This window comes from Harpegnathos saltator, unplaced genomic scaffold, assembly GCF_003227715.2.
Source record: "Harpegnathos saltator strain DR-91 unplaced genomic scaffold, Hsal_v8.6 scaffold239, whole genome shotgun sequence".
NCBI classification, from domain to species: Eukaryota; Metazoa; Arthropoda; class Insecta; order Hymenoptera; family Formicidae; genus Harpegnathos; species Harpegnathos saltator.
This window is the reverse complement of record NW_020230027.1, coordinates 139684-155029: the sequence shown is the minus strand read 5'-3', so window position 1 is coordinate 155029 and position 15346 is coordinate 139684.

Genomic DNA, 15346 nt, shown 5'->3' with positions numbered 1-15346 from the left:
GCTCTGGTCGACCTTCTGACATTGATGACGATGTTTTGCGTACTTTAGTGCTCAATAATCCGCGAATTTCAACAGAAGAAGTTGCTACAGCACTAAACGTTGACCGATCAACCGGTCGGTTGATCAAACGGTTTTCGGCGTTTAAAAAAGATGGGATTCGATTTGAAGCTCGATATATGGGTGCCCCATTTGCTGACCGAGAAGAACAAAATCAAGCGAATTTCTGCAGCCGTTTCTTTACTCGGACGGCTCAATAACGAGTCGTTTTTGGATCGACTAGTGACAGGCGATGAGAAATGGGTCCTCTACAACAATGTTCAGCGCAAACGGACATGGAAACAATCAGGTGAGCATGGTGACGCAATGCCAAAGGCCAGTTTGCACCCGATGAAAGTGATGCTCTCTGTTTGGTGGGATTGCAAGGGCATAATCTATTTCGAGCTTCTCCCCGCTGGCGAAACGATTGATTCGGACAAGTACTGTCGCCAATTAACCAATCTGAATCGAGAAATAAAAGAGAAACGTCCGATTTTGTCAAATCGCAAGGGAGTCGTCTTTCATCACGACAACGCCAGACCACACGTTTCGAAAAAGACGCTGCGCAAACTGAAGAGCCTGAAATGGGATGTCTTAACGCATCCACCGTATTCTCCTGATATCGCACCATCTGACTATCACTTGTTCCGGTCATTGCAAAATTATTTAAATGGAAAAAACTTTGACTCTTTGGAGGCCTTAAAAAACGGCGTCTCTTCGTTCTTCGAATCTAAACCGCGCAGTCTTTATGATCGAGGCATCCGTATGCTGCCAGAACGTTGGGAAAAGATTATAGAAAACGATGGAGAATATATCATTGATTGAATAAAAATTTATGTTTGCCTAATCACTGTGTGACTTTTACTCACAAACTGCGCACGAACTTTTGCACTCACCCAATATATTTTCAGCGAAAAGAAGTTCTGTTATAATAAACAACACTCTTAACTATGACTTTTCGTGAATTTTTTAAAATTTGTATCTATTACAATTCATGCTTTGTCCAATTTTCATTTTTTTATGTTTTAGACTAATTTTTAGAAGAGATGACTGTCCAATCCGTCCTTTCTTCATATGTAACTATTCAATAACAAGAAATATTAAGGTTATGTAACAATTTTATAAGTTTTATAACAGTTATATAAGTATTCGGTTACTTTTTGAAGGTTATGTAACATGTTACCTACATGTTATATACATGTAATATTAACGTTATATAACTGTAATTTCTATGAGTAGGAAATTACTAGTAACGTTAATATAACCTACTACATCTGTGTTATATTGCATGTTACATTTCATTTTATTAAGGTAATATTACAGTTATATATCCGTGTTTGCTGGGATAATATTGGAGTATTATAATGGTTAACCCACAAAAGAAATAGTTTGAAACAAATTCAAGGAAGTTTAAATAAGAAATTTTAATTACTAAATCTAAAACTTTTGAAAAATATTATCTCAAATCCTGTTTTTTATCAACATGGTTTTCTTTAATGAAATAGAGTTTTTTTTCTAAAAATAATATTGTAAAAATATATTTTAATGAAACAACTTAAAATCGAACAAGTAAGAATATTAAACTTAAAGAAATTTTTCTCTATGTGAGTTTTGTATGATGTACAAGCGTTCTTAAACGTTTAAATAATATGAGTGCGGATATCTCCACGAAAATAAGAACGTTGTGTCCACGTGAAATCCATGTGGTTTTGTGGATTCCATGTGAATGCAACGAATGCGTTCTACGTGGATTCGATGTACTTTTTTGTGGGAATATACATATCAGTATGCATATAAACATCAATATATATAGGTAATATGGTCTGCTTAAGCGCGATGAAGGCAATAAAAATACATAAAAACATAGAACTACAAAATAAAACATCTACAAAAAAGCGGAACGGAATTTCTGATTGATTAGCTTTCCATCATTTTTTTATTTGTTACTGTTCCGCTTTGCTATTTCTTTCTCTATCGAAATGCACCTTTATTCGCAATAGAAAGCATTTGCAGCTTTTAATAGACTGCATGAATAGTTGTGCTGTATAACATCAATGTAATATGAACGTAATTATTGTTATATAACGTGTTACATTACTGTTATATTATTATTATAGTGTTATCTCTAATTTATAACAAAACAGTGTAACAGATATATAACAAAATTATATTACAACTATGAAACCAAATGATATAACCTCAATATAACTAGAGTATAACATATGTTATATTACATGTTACTCCTATGTTATATAACAGTTATATTCTGTGTTTGCTGGGATATTAACTATTTTTCATGTTTTCAAATTTTGCTAATAATTAAATCGGTCACTTTATATGAATTATCCTATATATAATTACTTTTTATCTGTGATATTTATGTATATCCACAATATTTACTCATTGAAATCTAAAGTATATAGTATATAGTACATAGTATATAGTATGTATATGTATATGTATATGTATATATATATATATATATATATATATACGTCTGAGCCAAAATATGAAATAATCTTTCACTATAATGTTGCGTATAATATTTTGTTACAATATTTCTGATGTCTGGCATTTCAATGTTGTTATAGTTTTGCATTGATGTTACAGAAATATTACAATTTTTATGTGTTATAATAATATTACAACATAATGTCTATGCAATGCTCTTGCAACATTTCTGTGTTTTACTTGTGTGTGTTATACTTGCATGTTAGGTTACTTCTATTTGTCATAATTAGAATACCTACATAATATCTGAATATCTCTTTATTTTTTATTGTAACATAAAGTTATATTAAATTTCAGAAAACAAAATTGAATGTAGGTGTCTAAAATGCGAGTAAAGTAAATCTCCTCATAATAACACATCCATAGGATATTTTCTATAGAAACTTTATAGAATGCTTGGTTTCTTTTTAACCTTTTTTGTCTGTCAATAACTTATAAGTAAAAGATGCGTAATATTAAGCCTTAATGTATCAATTTTTTAGCAGTAAATAAATTTATACTCGATAATGACTCCTTGAAAAAATATATAATATGTTTATTTGATAAATATATCATATATATGGTAAATGAAAAAATTTGATATAAGTAAATTTGTTAATAATATAGTATATATCTTGAATATGTAAAAAATATGTGCAGTCTACTTTTGTGATCACAGATGTATCATATAAAAATATAAATTGATGAAAATTATTTTATATTTTAAAATTTAGTCACATCACATACACACACATTTAGCAGTTTAGCTAACAAATTTATATATGAACCGAATGAAATTATGAGGGTTGAAGGTGATAGCTATAGAAAGAGAAAGGAAAAGGAAGGAGGAGAAAATAAGGGTAGCCGCATGCGCATCCCTCGAAATAGCGAGTCTCGGTCACCCTCGCCGATTATGGATGTTTAGTATCGACGTTGTTGCTAACGCGTCGCTTTCTTACTCTCAGGTATCATCAGTATAATTGTGCTTGAAAATTACGTGCAAAAAAGAAATTTTTATGAGATTCTTAGTGCGAGATAATAAATTATATCGCGGAATAGAAACTGGAGCTACACAGCAAGGTGCAATTATGTGTTCGTTTTACCCCACGCTGCGTTAGCATCTTCCGTTATCATTAATCATGGTCCGTGACTGCAATTTTGGAGGAGCAGCATGCCGAGCCTCGACTCAAGAAGGACGTGGCGAGCGTGTGCACGTGTCGTGATAGCGATTGTAATGTTACTCCTGCTTGCGAATAATATGTGCAACGGCAAACATGTACACGGTGCGTGCGCTATTTTTGCCACATAATATGCCAAGTTTGCAAGATATATCGGTTTGAGCCTTATGACCTCGTTAATTTCCCAGGAAAAAAGACCATGTATGAATTTTGTTAATATATGGCCATATATAATTATGCATAATTATGCATAATCATATATGTTTATGAAGAAAAAATGATGCCATTATTTGAATAAAACTATTTCTCCCTTTTTTAATTTAATATTATTTTTTTTCCATGTGAACATATACGATTATGTATGTGATTATATATAGTGACAAAATTTACATATATGTTTTATGTAATTATATATTTTATATAATTATATATAATCATATATGATCTTTTTTCTTGGGTTAACAAAACGTTAAAGAATAATTTATCTTTTTCATTAGGAACATCTTTCATATAATATGTTCTCGAATAGATTGCGAATACAGTAAAGCAGCACGTAAATATCTCGTGGAAAGATTTAAACTCTGACAATTAATTGCTCACAGTGCGATCTTTGAATTAAAACATTATCTTCTACTCGATATACGATGTACAAACAACTAAAAATAACTTTCATTTAAAGAGTTGTGTCCATAGACATGAATTCTCATTTTCAACTTATCTAATTTCTTTTTTGTTATTAATAACTCATCTGTATCATATTTTGTTTATATATAAAGAGCATATATAACTACCTCAGACAAATTTGAGAGAAATACGTGTTATCTTTTTTGCGTCCGCGTGGACATATGTGTGTACATATCAGTGTATGGAGCTGCGGGAGACGGAATAACAGTTTAAGTCTCTCTCTTTCTCTCTCTCTCTCTCTCTCTCTCTCTCTCTCTCTCTCTCTCTCTCTCTATTAACTTTAAGCACCTTCCCCTATTGATTAAAGCGAATTCCCTAATGCTATTATATGATAAGATGAGATAATCAGATATAAAGATGTCAAAGTAAAGTAGAAGTGAGGTAAAATAAAAACGGAAACGACGCATACGTAGCTAACAATAAAAAATTATGCGTAGTGCGTTATAACGAGAACCACATCCAACAGTCACGAAGGCTAACAAAAGACTTAGTTTAATTAGTTTTATACTATTCAATCGAGTCGAATCGATTCCTAATTTTGCATTTATCACGCAAGCTGGTGTAAAACATGATCGATTTTTGGGAGCTGTTGTAAGGGCGTACACGAATGTGCGCGTATTAAAAAGCGCAATTTAAACACTCCTAATTACTTGTATATATATTGCAGTATATATTTGCAGATATCACTGAGACACTATTGCGAGGATGTAAATTGGAAGGCCTACATCCACTCCTGATCGTCACGTATAAAGAAATCACTATATCTGTAAGTATCCGGTTTTTTATGTTTTTTATTGCAACTCCAGTTAAGTAAATTGAACGCAGAATACACACAAATTGATAGCAAATTGATCAGCATTCCACACCAAAACGATAGCCATTTTTTTCCGCATTCAGCCCGTATTTTGGCGACAGAGCTTGCTAATATAACTTGACAGCAAATTGGCGACAGAAACCGAGTAGTTCCTGTCGTCAAACTGCATGTTGCAAGGTCTGTTCGTTTTCTGCCGCAAATTTAGGCCGGAGTCTACTCCCTTTATTTGTCAGCAGACTCTGTTATATTTTTAATGGCAGTTTGGTAACATAATCTGATAGAACAGATTCTGTATTGGATATCTTTTGCCTTTTTAGCATAAAAAATGTATAGTAGGTTCAGAATTTGTTCGTCTATATTTGGGTATCTACCCAGATAGACAAATTTCGGCATATTATCTGCATAGAAACTGAACTTCGAGACTTAAAATAATAGCATAAGTATATGTGTCTTCATACAAGAAACATTGAAATATACAGAAAACATTGAATGACACAGAATATAAAAGAAACAATCTGATGCCATGACAATTGCGATACATACTACAATTGTCGGTAAGAGGACGCAATTAATCAGCAATATAACAAACTGATATTTTGCTGTAAAGTATGGAATAATAAATACGTATTTCTTACAGCAAGCATATTACAAACATGTTATGCTGCTTCAATGGTATAAAATATACATTAAATGCATTAAATGCATGCTATTATCAACATGTCTGTCTATCTGGGTGGGTAATTATTCGACGACAACAAAAGGATGCAGAATCCTTATATGAACTGGCTTTCGGTTACATATATAGGGTATTTGGGATCTTTTGGAAACGAAAAATTGTGAGGATTAATCAAATGAAACTGAGAAGAAAAGTTATGTACTATTTTGCGAAAGTCACAATAGTTATTAAGTTATTAATTTAAACGTCTGGGTCAATAAGCATACGGAAAACTAGGCCGGACTAGACAGAAGTATGAAGACAATAGATAAGACAAATGACTTACTTCTGAATATTCGTAGCAAAGACAATCAGCCGTCGGATCATTGTCGTAGACGATGATCATAAATAAAAGATGATCACTGTATCTCGCGACTCGCATGTATCCAACTGACACGTCTTCAGTCACATGAAATTATCTGATACGCATCCTCCGCTCCTCCGCAACGAAAAATGAAATTTACTTCAGAAGAATATAATTACCGATATAATTATTGCTTACGGGCTGGCGGGTGAAAATGTAGCAGCTCGCATCTATGCAGAACGATTTCCCGAGTATGCAAGACTTCCGTCGAGAAAAATGATTTTATCAGGTGTAGTAAAAAGAAATCCATTATTTTTCCAATAGATGGCTTTAGTTATCTGTATCTCGCGTTGTATAAGTCCGATCGGATTCCACTAGATGGCGTTAGAAAGATGAGATTTCGTACTAAAAAAACTTTTGTGACAGTTTTATGATTAGTTAACTCAGTTTTGTTTGAGCGCGCGTCAAAGATGGACACTAGCAAAGAGAAAATACGCTATATTTTACAGTTTTTCTTCGATAAAGGCGAAAACGCAAGCCAGGCGGCTGAAAATGTGAATTTTGTTTATGGCCCTCATACTGTAACAGCCAATCACGCGCAATTTTGATTTCGTCGATTCCGTTCCGGTAATTTCAATGTCAAAGATGCACCACGCACTGGAAGGCCAATTGTCGAAAATATCGATAAAATCATGGACATTGTCGAGTCCGACCGTCATGTAAGCACTGTTTCGATTGCCCAAGAGCTAAAGATTGCACAAAAAACCGTTTGGAACCATTTGAATAAGGCTGAATACAAAAAGAAGCTCGATGTATAGGTGCCGCACGAGTTAACGAAAAAAAACCTCATGGACCGAATTTCCATCTGCGAATCGCTACTGAATCGCAACAAAATCGACCCATTTCTGAAGCGGTTGGTCTCTGGTGATGAAAAGTGGATCACTTACGACAACGTCAAGCGAAAACGGTCGTGATCGAATCGCGGTGAGCCGGCGGAAACGGTGGCCAAGCCAGGATTGACGGCCAGGAAGGTTTTGCTGTGTGTTTGGTGGGATTGGCAGGGAATTATCTACTATGAGCTGCTCCCTTACGGCAAAACTCTTAACTCGGAACTGTACTGTCAACAATTGGACCGTCTGAAGGAAGCAATCGCCCAGAAGCGGCCAGCTTTGGCCAATAGGAGAGGAATTGTGTTCCATCAGGACAACGCCAGGCCACACACATCGATAGTGACTCGCCAGAAGCTCCGGGAGCTTGGTTGGGAGGTTCTTATGCATCCACCTTATAGTCCGGACCTGGCACCAAGTGATTACCATCTGTTCCTGTCCATGGCGAACAATTTTGCTGGTGAAAAATTCGCTTCAAGAGAGGCTTGTGAAAATCGACTGTCTCAATTTTTTGCCAATAGGGACGAGGGCTTCTATGAGAGAGGCATAATGAAATTACCTTCAAAATGGCAACAAGTTATCGAACAAAACGGCGCATATTTGACCTAAATCGGATCATTCTAACTATGGTAATTAAAGCCTTCAATTTCATGCAAAAATAATGGATTTCTTTTTACTATACCTGATATATGCAGTGCAACATTTACATAAGACTGTTAAGGTGTTTAGTACATAACTATGGAGCACAACTGGTGCATTAGTGTATCTTGCCATTGAAGAGGATCTTGTGTGTTGACCCGCTTCATATAATCAGCTGATTGTCTTCGCTACGAGTATTCAGAAGTAAGTTATTTGTCTTGTCTACTGTCTTCATACTTTTGTCTAGTCCCGCTTACCGTTTCCTGTGCGTTCATTGTTCCAGACAGTTTTAATTATTAACTTAATAACTATTGCGATTTTTGCCAATTGGTACATGATTTTTCATCTCAGTTTGATCTCATTAATCTTTACGATTTTTCGCTTCCAAAAAATCCCAGACACCCTGTATACAGGGTGTTTGAAAGCTTATCATAGACGAAAGTTGGAGATAGATTGGCTGTAGCCGAGAAGAAAAGTCATGTACCATAATGTCAAATTGGTAATAGTTATCGAGTTATTAATTGAAACATGTAAGCCAATGAACGCGTAGAGAGCGCTGGGCGGCCGCGGAGACATTTGGTATAGACGGAGTCAATGAGCGTCGATAGGCAAGCGCGTGCGGCGAGGGGCAACCGTAAAGCGACTATTACAAGAATAATCTATTGTGATTGATCTATTTTTATTCTTATTGCCTGTTGCCTGGCATTGTGTTTAGGGCTTAAGCGACAAGAGGCGAGCGCGCGCGACGAGGAGTGAGCGAGCGCGAACGACGAGCGAGCGAGCGCAAGAGACAAGAGGCGGCTGCCCAGCGCTCTTTACGCGCTCATTGGCTCACATTCACATTTCAATTAATGATCTAGTTTACATCGTGCACTTGATACGCGTATTAAGTACTATATTCGTACCAAATTCGTACTAAATATTTAGTACGCATGATGTAAACGCTGTCGAATCAACTTGATGCGAGCATATCAAGTAGAAGTATCGTACTAAATTGATATGCGTATCAATTGATACAAATGACGATATAAACGCATAAAATGCAATTTGAAGGTAATTTAGCATTGAGCATGATCCAATTAAAACCGGTATTGTTATTAATCTTTGATTAAACGATATTACATTAAAATGTCTTGTAGAAAAGGACTAAATTGGAAAGAAGAAGAAACGCGAATATTTTTAGAATTATGCACGGAGAAGCAGATTATTGCATTAATGGATGGGAAAAAACACAAACATGTTAATATTTTTCATTCATTAGTGGAAGATTATTATTTATATTATATATAAATAATATATTATATATAATTAATATATTATAATATATTATAATATATATTATTTATATTATATTTTTATTTTTTATTATTATTATTCGTATTATTTGTCTTCTTTAGTACATTCGATGTAAACGCACATGTACTAAAACATTGGTGCGCACCAAACTTGATACGCGTACCAACGTTTTGACGATGTAAACTAGGCCATAAACTCGATAACTATTGCCAATTTGACATTAAGGTACATGACTTCTCTTCTCGGCTACACCCAATCTATCTCTAACTTTCATCTGTATGATAAGCTTTCAAACAATCTGTATATAGGGTGTCCCAGAACATTTGTTACAGAGCTCGTGGAGACACAGAGAGGGTTAAAACGAACATAAAGTTCTATACCGATTTGCAATATTCATGATAATTATCGAGTTATTAATTTATCGACAAAATTATCGACGAGTTATCGACAAAAATCTGAGGAGTGGGAGCGCGTCGATATGGATGATCGGAGAAATGTTGTAGCCACAGCGCGGCTCAGTCGATCTAGCTATTATCGGTGCGCGGCGAAGGGAAGGATAACGCGTCACTATTGGTGTTTTATCTCGCCGCACATTGTCAACAATTGCTGGATTGACTGTGCCATACTGTGGTGCGAGAGGCTGCAATGTTTCTTCAATCATCCATTTCAGCGCGCGCTCACTCGTCAGATTTCTGTAATTAATAATTTGATAATCATCATGAAACTTGCAAAACGGTAGAGGTCTTTTATATTTTAACTTGCTCTATGTCTCCATGAGTTCTGTAACAATTATTCTGGGACATTCTATCCTGGGACAGGGTAAAGTCCGACTCCAACCCTGGATCTCGGAAACGGCTTTAAATATGGAAAACTGTTTCAGATAAAAGTTGTAGGATATTGAGGGAGACACAGGATAAAAATATGGACTTGACCTTGAGTGACTTTATCAAGGCCAGGTCAATGTGATCGATATTTTCTTAAATGGAACCTCCTATTTTTTATTGCATATTCTGATAGCCCTTGTCGAGACGTTTCCAAAATACTATCTATTTTTGTTTTTTGCGCAAGCCATTCCCAAGATATAAAGCTTAGCCAAGATATAAAGTTGACATACTGCCGGCATTCACATTACCCAAGGTGTACCGCGTGGAGGTTGCACGGTCGGAGTTACGCCTCTTGTGTGTGTGTGTGTGCGCGGCGCGTGTGCGTGTGTGTGTGCGCGCGCGCGCGCGCGCAGGGCCGATTTAACACGTTGAGCGCCACGCCGATTTTGAAGGCAGTCCCCATCAGGCCACGCGCGCCACTTAGAAGCGCTGGTATTATAGGGCCAATGTCTTTTATCGCAGTAGAAGTGTTTACGTTTAGAATGACCCGCCTATATGCATTCATTCATTCGACACGTTACGCGGCAAGTCTGTTTTGTTTTCATTATGGATTCGTGGCCGGTGTTCCTATTACGAATAGATTACAAAAGATAGTAGAGAAATGGCCAGGAAAAAAACTAAGCGAGTTGTCACATTTTATAATACCTGTAAAGGAGAACCGTTTTTATGTTTACCATGCTTCAATGAAATCCACTAATCCTGTAATGTGTCAAAATTAAGTAAATTTTGAACAAATTTTCTGCAATTCCATAAAAGAGTGTAAATTTTATAGTTCTATATCATGTTATACGCTGCCAGCTGTTTTTCGCGGCCTATGTGAAAGGTCAGTGTCACCCAGCCGTAGCAGACACAGCCTAAATGTAATTTCAGTGTCAGCCACCGGTGGTTGACGCGGCCTAAACGGAAAGTCCAGTGTCAGCCACCGATGGCTGACGCGGCGCTCAACGTGTTAATCCGTTCGGAGGCCGCCACACATAGAGGGGCCCTTACATATTGGAGCAAAAGAAAGAAGTCTCAACCGCAAAACATACAACACTTTTCAAGAGAAACAATATGAATACACTTTTTATTGCACTGTCACCACATAACAATTACATGTATTTACGTCTCATTTTCTTTGATACAAACTTATTAACGATGTCATCGAAGTTTATATTCTCTAATTATGCATTCTCTATGTACATAACGCTGTATTCGTTCAGTTTTTTCTGGTTTAGAGTACTACGGTGATCGTTTTTAATCACAGACAGTCGAGGAAAAGATCGTTCTGCACTTCAATTACTTGGTAATATTGTTAAAAATATGCGCATCACTATTCCGATGTTTGGAAAAATTCCAAACAGCTGTTCTACATTCAGTAATTCGTTCATTTTTCTTATTGATCTTATTTCATTGTCTAACTTAGCTCTTGGTTCTAAATAAAACTTGAAGTGCATGAATTCTGATACCATACAACTTTTGTCAGAATCAGTTGGATAATGATCGCATAGTTTGTTGCAATTTATCTTTATATCTTCTTCGCTTATCTCTAAAATATTTGAAATAAATCCAAATCGATCATAAATAGTTTTATAACTGCCACTTCTACGAGTCAGTTCCATTGATAATTTGTCTATAATAGATATAAAAACTTCTATTTTTAATTTTTCTTTCCCTCGCAAAACTATTGCATCTGATGATTTATCAAAAAATGAAAGTCTAGTACTGACTTTTCGAGTGCGTTTATTACTGTCCTTGTAATTCCTATCTTTAACTAATTTTTTCGCTTCCTGCTCATAATTTTCAAATTTAGTTCTCAAACTTTGAATATACTTTTCTAATGACGTTAACAAATCTACAACTACAGATAAATCAATACTTTGTCTTTGTATTTTCAGACGTGCTATTTACACGACATAAAATATCATTCCAAAAATATTCAAGAAAGCTATCTCTAATTCTTTCATTTTATTACTTAAACACATAGTTTCATGCCTAGTTTCCATAGATTGCTGCTCATTATTAATTATTATTTCTAGCGCATCTTCAATTTTATTGTATCCTTCTCGTAAAGTTGAAACCGCATCAGCTCTAGCTGACCATCGAGTCGCAGACAAAATTTTAGGAACTTTGATTAAATTTTGCGAGCTTAAAATATTCCAACGATACGTAGAAACAGAAAAAAATGTATAGCTTTTTTGTAAGAAGTCAAAGTATGAAATCACTTCTGTATTACAATATACAGCATGAACGCCTACTAAGTTTAACGAATGCGCAGCACATGGTACATAAACAGCAGTAGGAGAATACTCTTTTAATTTTGCTTGTAATCCTTTATAGGAGCTCGACATATTTGCAACATTGTCATACGACTGCCCTCGGCAATCGAAGACAGAAATATTGAATTTATTGAATATTGAAAACATTATATTTGATAAATATTCACCTTCATGACATGTAATGGGAATAAATTCTAAAAATCTTTTGACCGCTTGTCCTTCTTCATACCTTACAATGAATGTTAGCTGATCTTTATGACTGATGTCTGGCGTAGAGTCTACTGATGTAGAATATTTCGCTGTTTTAATTTCTGATATAATTAAAAATAATAATTTCTCTGCCATTATTTCGACAAGTTCATCGCAAATTGTCTTCGATAAATAATTTACATGTCCACGACCTGAATTACCATAGTTACTTATATTTCTTTTAAAAATGAATTGTGTTCGCTTATTAAATTTAGGATTCCCAAGTAATTTCCATTGTCAGTAGTACCAAATTTATCACTGTTTCCTCGAAATGGTAAACCTCGTGAAGTTACAAATTTTATGACCGATACTACAATTTTTAAAACTCTCTTCCAATAGCTTTTTTCTTCTTCAAATTGTTTAAATAAATTTGAATCAATACAATTTATTTCTCGTTGGCGTTTTAAATAAGTAATCATACTTTTTCTATATTCAAAACTACTTTCATGTTCTTTTAATGATTCGTGAACATGTTTCCAATCATTAAAACCACTTTTGGAAATTACTAAATCAGATGTCGAAAAAAGACGACAATAGAAACAATATACTTTACCCTGAGACCGAGAGTATAATAACCATTCACGGTTTACTACTTCTCTATTTGGAAGCTGACATTTGAACGCATTAGCTGTTAAAACTCTTTTTTCTAATTTGTCACCTTCTTTGTATGTCGAACAGAATTTCGAAAATCTTGCTCAATATTTTGACAAGGTCCTTTTTTAATCCAATAATAAATCATGTTATCACCAATTTTCCATAAAGCAGGATCATGTTCATAACATTCATTTGTACTGCCACTTGTGCATATGTCAATTGTAGAATCAGTTATAAATGAACTTTCTAATTTTTCGTTTAGTTTCGATTTTTTGTAGATAGTTCACTTTCACAGATATTTGTCCCATTACTTGTAGAAGATTCAGATAAATTTTCGTCACTATTTATATTAATTGACTGGTTTTGCTTTTCAAGAAAAGAAAAAATTTTGGGTAATTGCGCTATTTTATTCTTTTTCTCTTGTGACTTTTTTCTTTTACTTGCTCCATTTGCATAGATTCTTTTCATTTCTCTAAATTAAAATCTTTAAATACGAAAATTCATAATTACTTGATTAAATTATATTGTGAGATTAAATTGATTGGTTGGTATAGCTACCTTTCAATATAAAACACCGCAAAAGTACGAAGAAGAAAATTGAGTTCTCTTATTTCTTTTATTCAAAGAAGAATTTGCCATGAAGAGCTTGAACGTGTTTTAACGTGTCAGCAATGCACGACCACTGAATGTACGCTACGCGTCAAATATAAACAAATAAAAATTGGTTGTATGAGCGAACTTTGAATATTCGGTCGCCGCGGCAAGGTCGCATCCACGACGACCGTGCGCAAAGTGTAACATACCGCGAGCTTGTTCGGAGTGCTGTATATTACGTGAATTTAGCGAGGACCGCGTGCGTGCGAGTATAGTAAGCCGTGTAAATATTGTGTTCATTGTTGTGACGTTATTTCTTTCTCCTGCAGAGAAAGCACGTTGTCTCGCTCGGCTCACGATCTCGACAAGAATATTCTACCGTGGTGGCGGTCATCGGTCCTTAAGACTTTTGTTGCTCTAATTGATTCTCGGAGGAACCGGCGTTCCGCCGTCTCTGATTTTGCCTTTCGTCGGATTGGGCGCCAGGTGCGGAAATCTTCGGCCGCACTTCCGTTCGGTACTGGTTAATGATGGACTGATGTCCTCCCTCCGACGGATACCACCTAGCTTACTTTTGATTATAATCGGAGTAGGCGAGGTACGTGATTAATGTCTTATCATGAGCTATTATTTCACAAAAAATTTAATTTAAAAATCGGGGACTGAAAAATGGGTACTTTTTGCGGAGATTCTTTGTTGTGACCCTTGTGAGTGGGGCCCTGGGTCTAGGCCCAGGTAGGCCCGTGCTTAAATCCGGCACTGTGCGTGTGTGCGTGCGTGCGTGCGTGTGTGCGTGCGTGCGTGCGTGTGTGCGTGTATGCGTGTGTGCATGTGTACGTGTGCGCGTATGTATATGTGTGTGTGTGTGTGAACGGCAAGAAAATAACTAATGTAAGGGGAAGGAGAAGAAGAATGGTGAAGAGAGACAGTGAGATAGAGAGGAAGGGGGAATTTTGACTAAAAAAGCACATACAAAATTGGTCCTTTTTAGGGCCACACGCACGCACACGCACGCACACACACGTACATACACAGTGAAGAGGGTTTGGAGTAAAAAAATACTACGGGAGTGACGAACCGTGGGGTCCTTATCTCTACTGTGACACACGCACACACGCACGCACGCACGCAAGAGGCGTAAATCCGACCGTGCAACCTCCACACGGTATATCTTGGGTAATGCGAATGCTAGCAGTATGTCAACTTTGAAGCTTTATATCTTGGAAATAGCTTCCGCAAAAGACACAAATAGATAGTGTTTTGAAAACGTCTCGACAAGAGCTATAAGAATATGTAATAAAAAATAGGAGGTTCTATTTAAGAAAACAACGATCACATTGACCTGGCCTTGATAAAGTCACTCAAGGTCAAATCCATATTTTTATCATGAGTCCCCCTCAATATCTTACAACTTTTGTTTGAAACAATTTTCTATATTTAAAGCCGTTTCCGAGATCCAGAGGTGGGGTCGGACTTTATACAGGGTGGTTGATTATAAGTTGCCAACCCGAAATATGAAGGTAGATTGGGTTAAGGCAAACATAAAAATCCCATACCGTTTTGCGAGATTCGCAATAATTATCGAGTTATTAATGACAGAAATCTCAGGAGTAGGAGCGTGCCGGCAAAGATGATTGGAGAAGCGTTGCAGCTGCTTAGGCAGCAGCGCGGCCCAGTTGATTCAGAAACTGTTGCCGGTGTGCGGTAAGGGGAAAGACAATGCG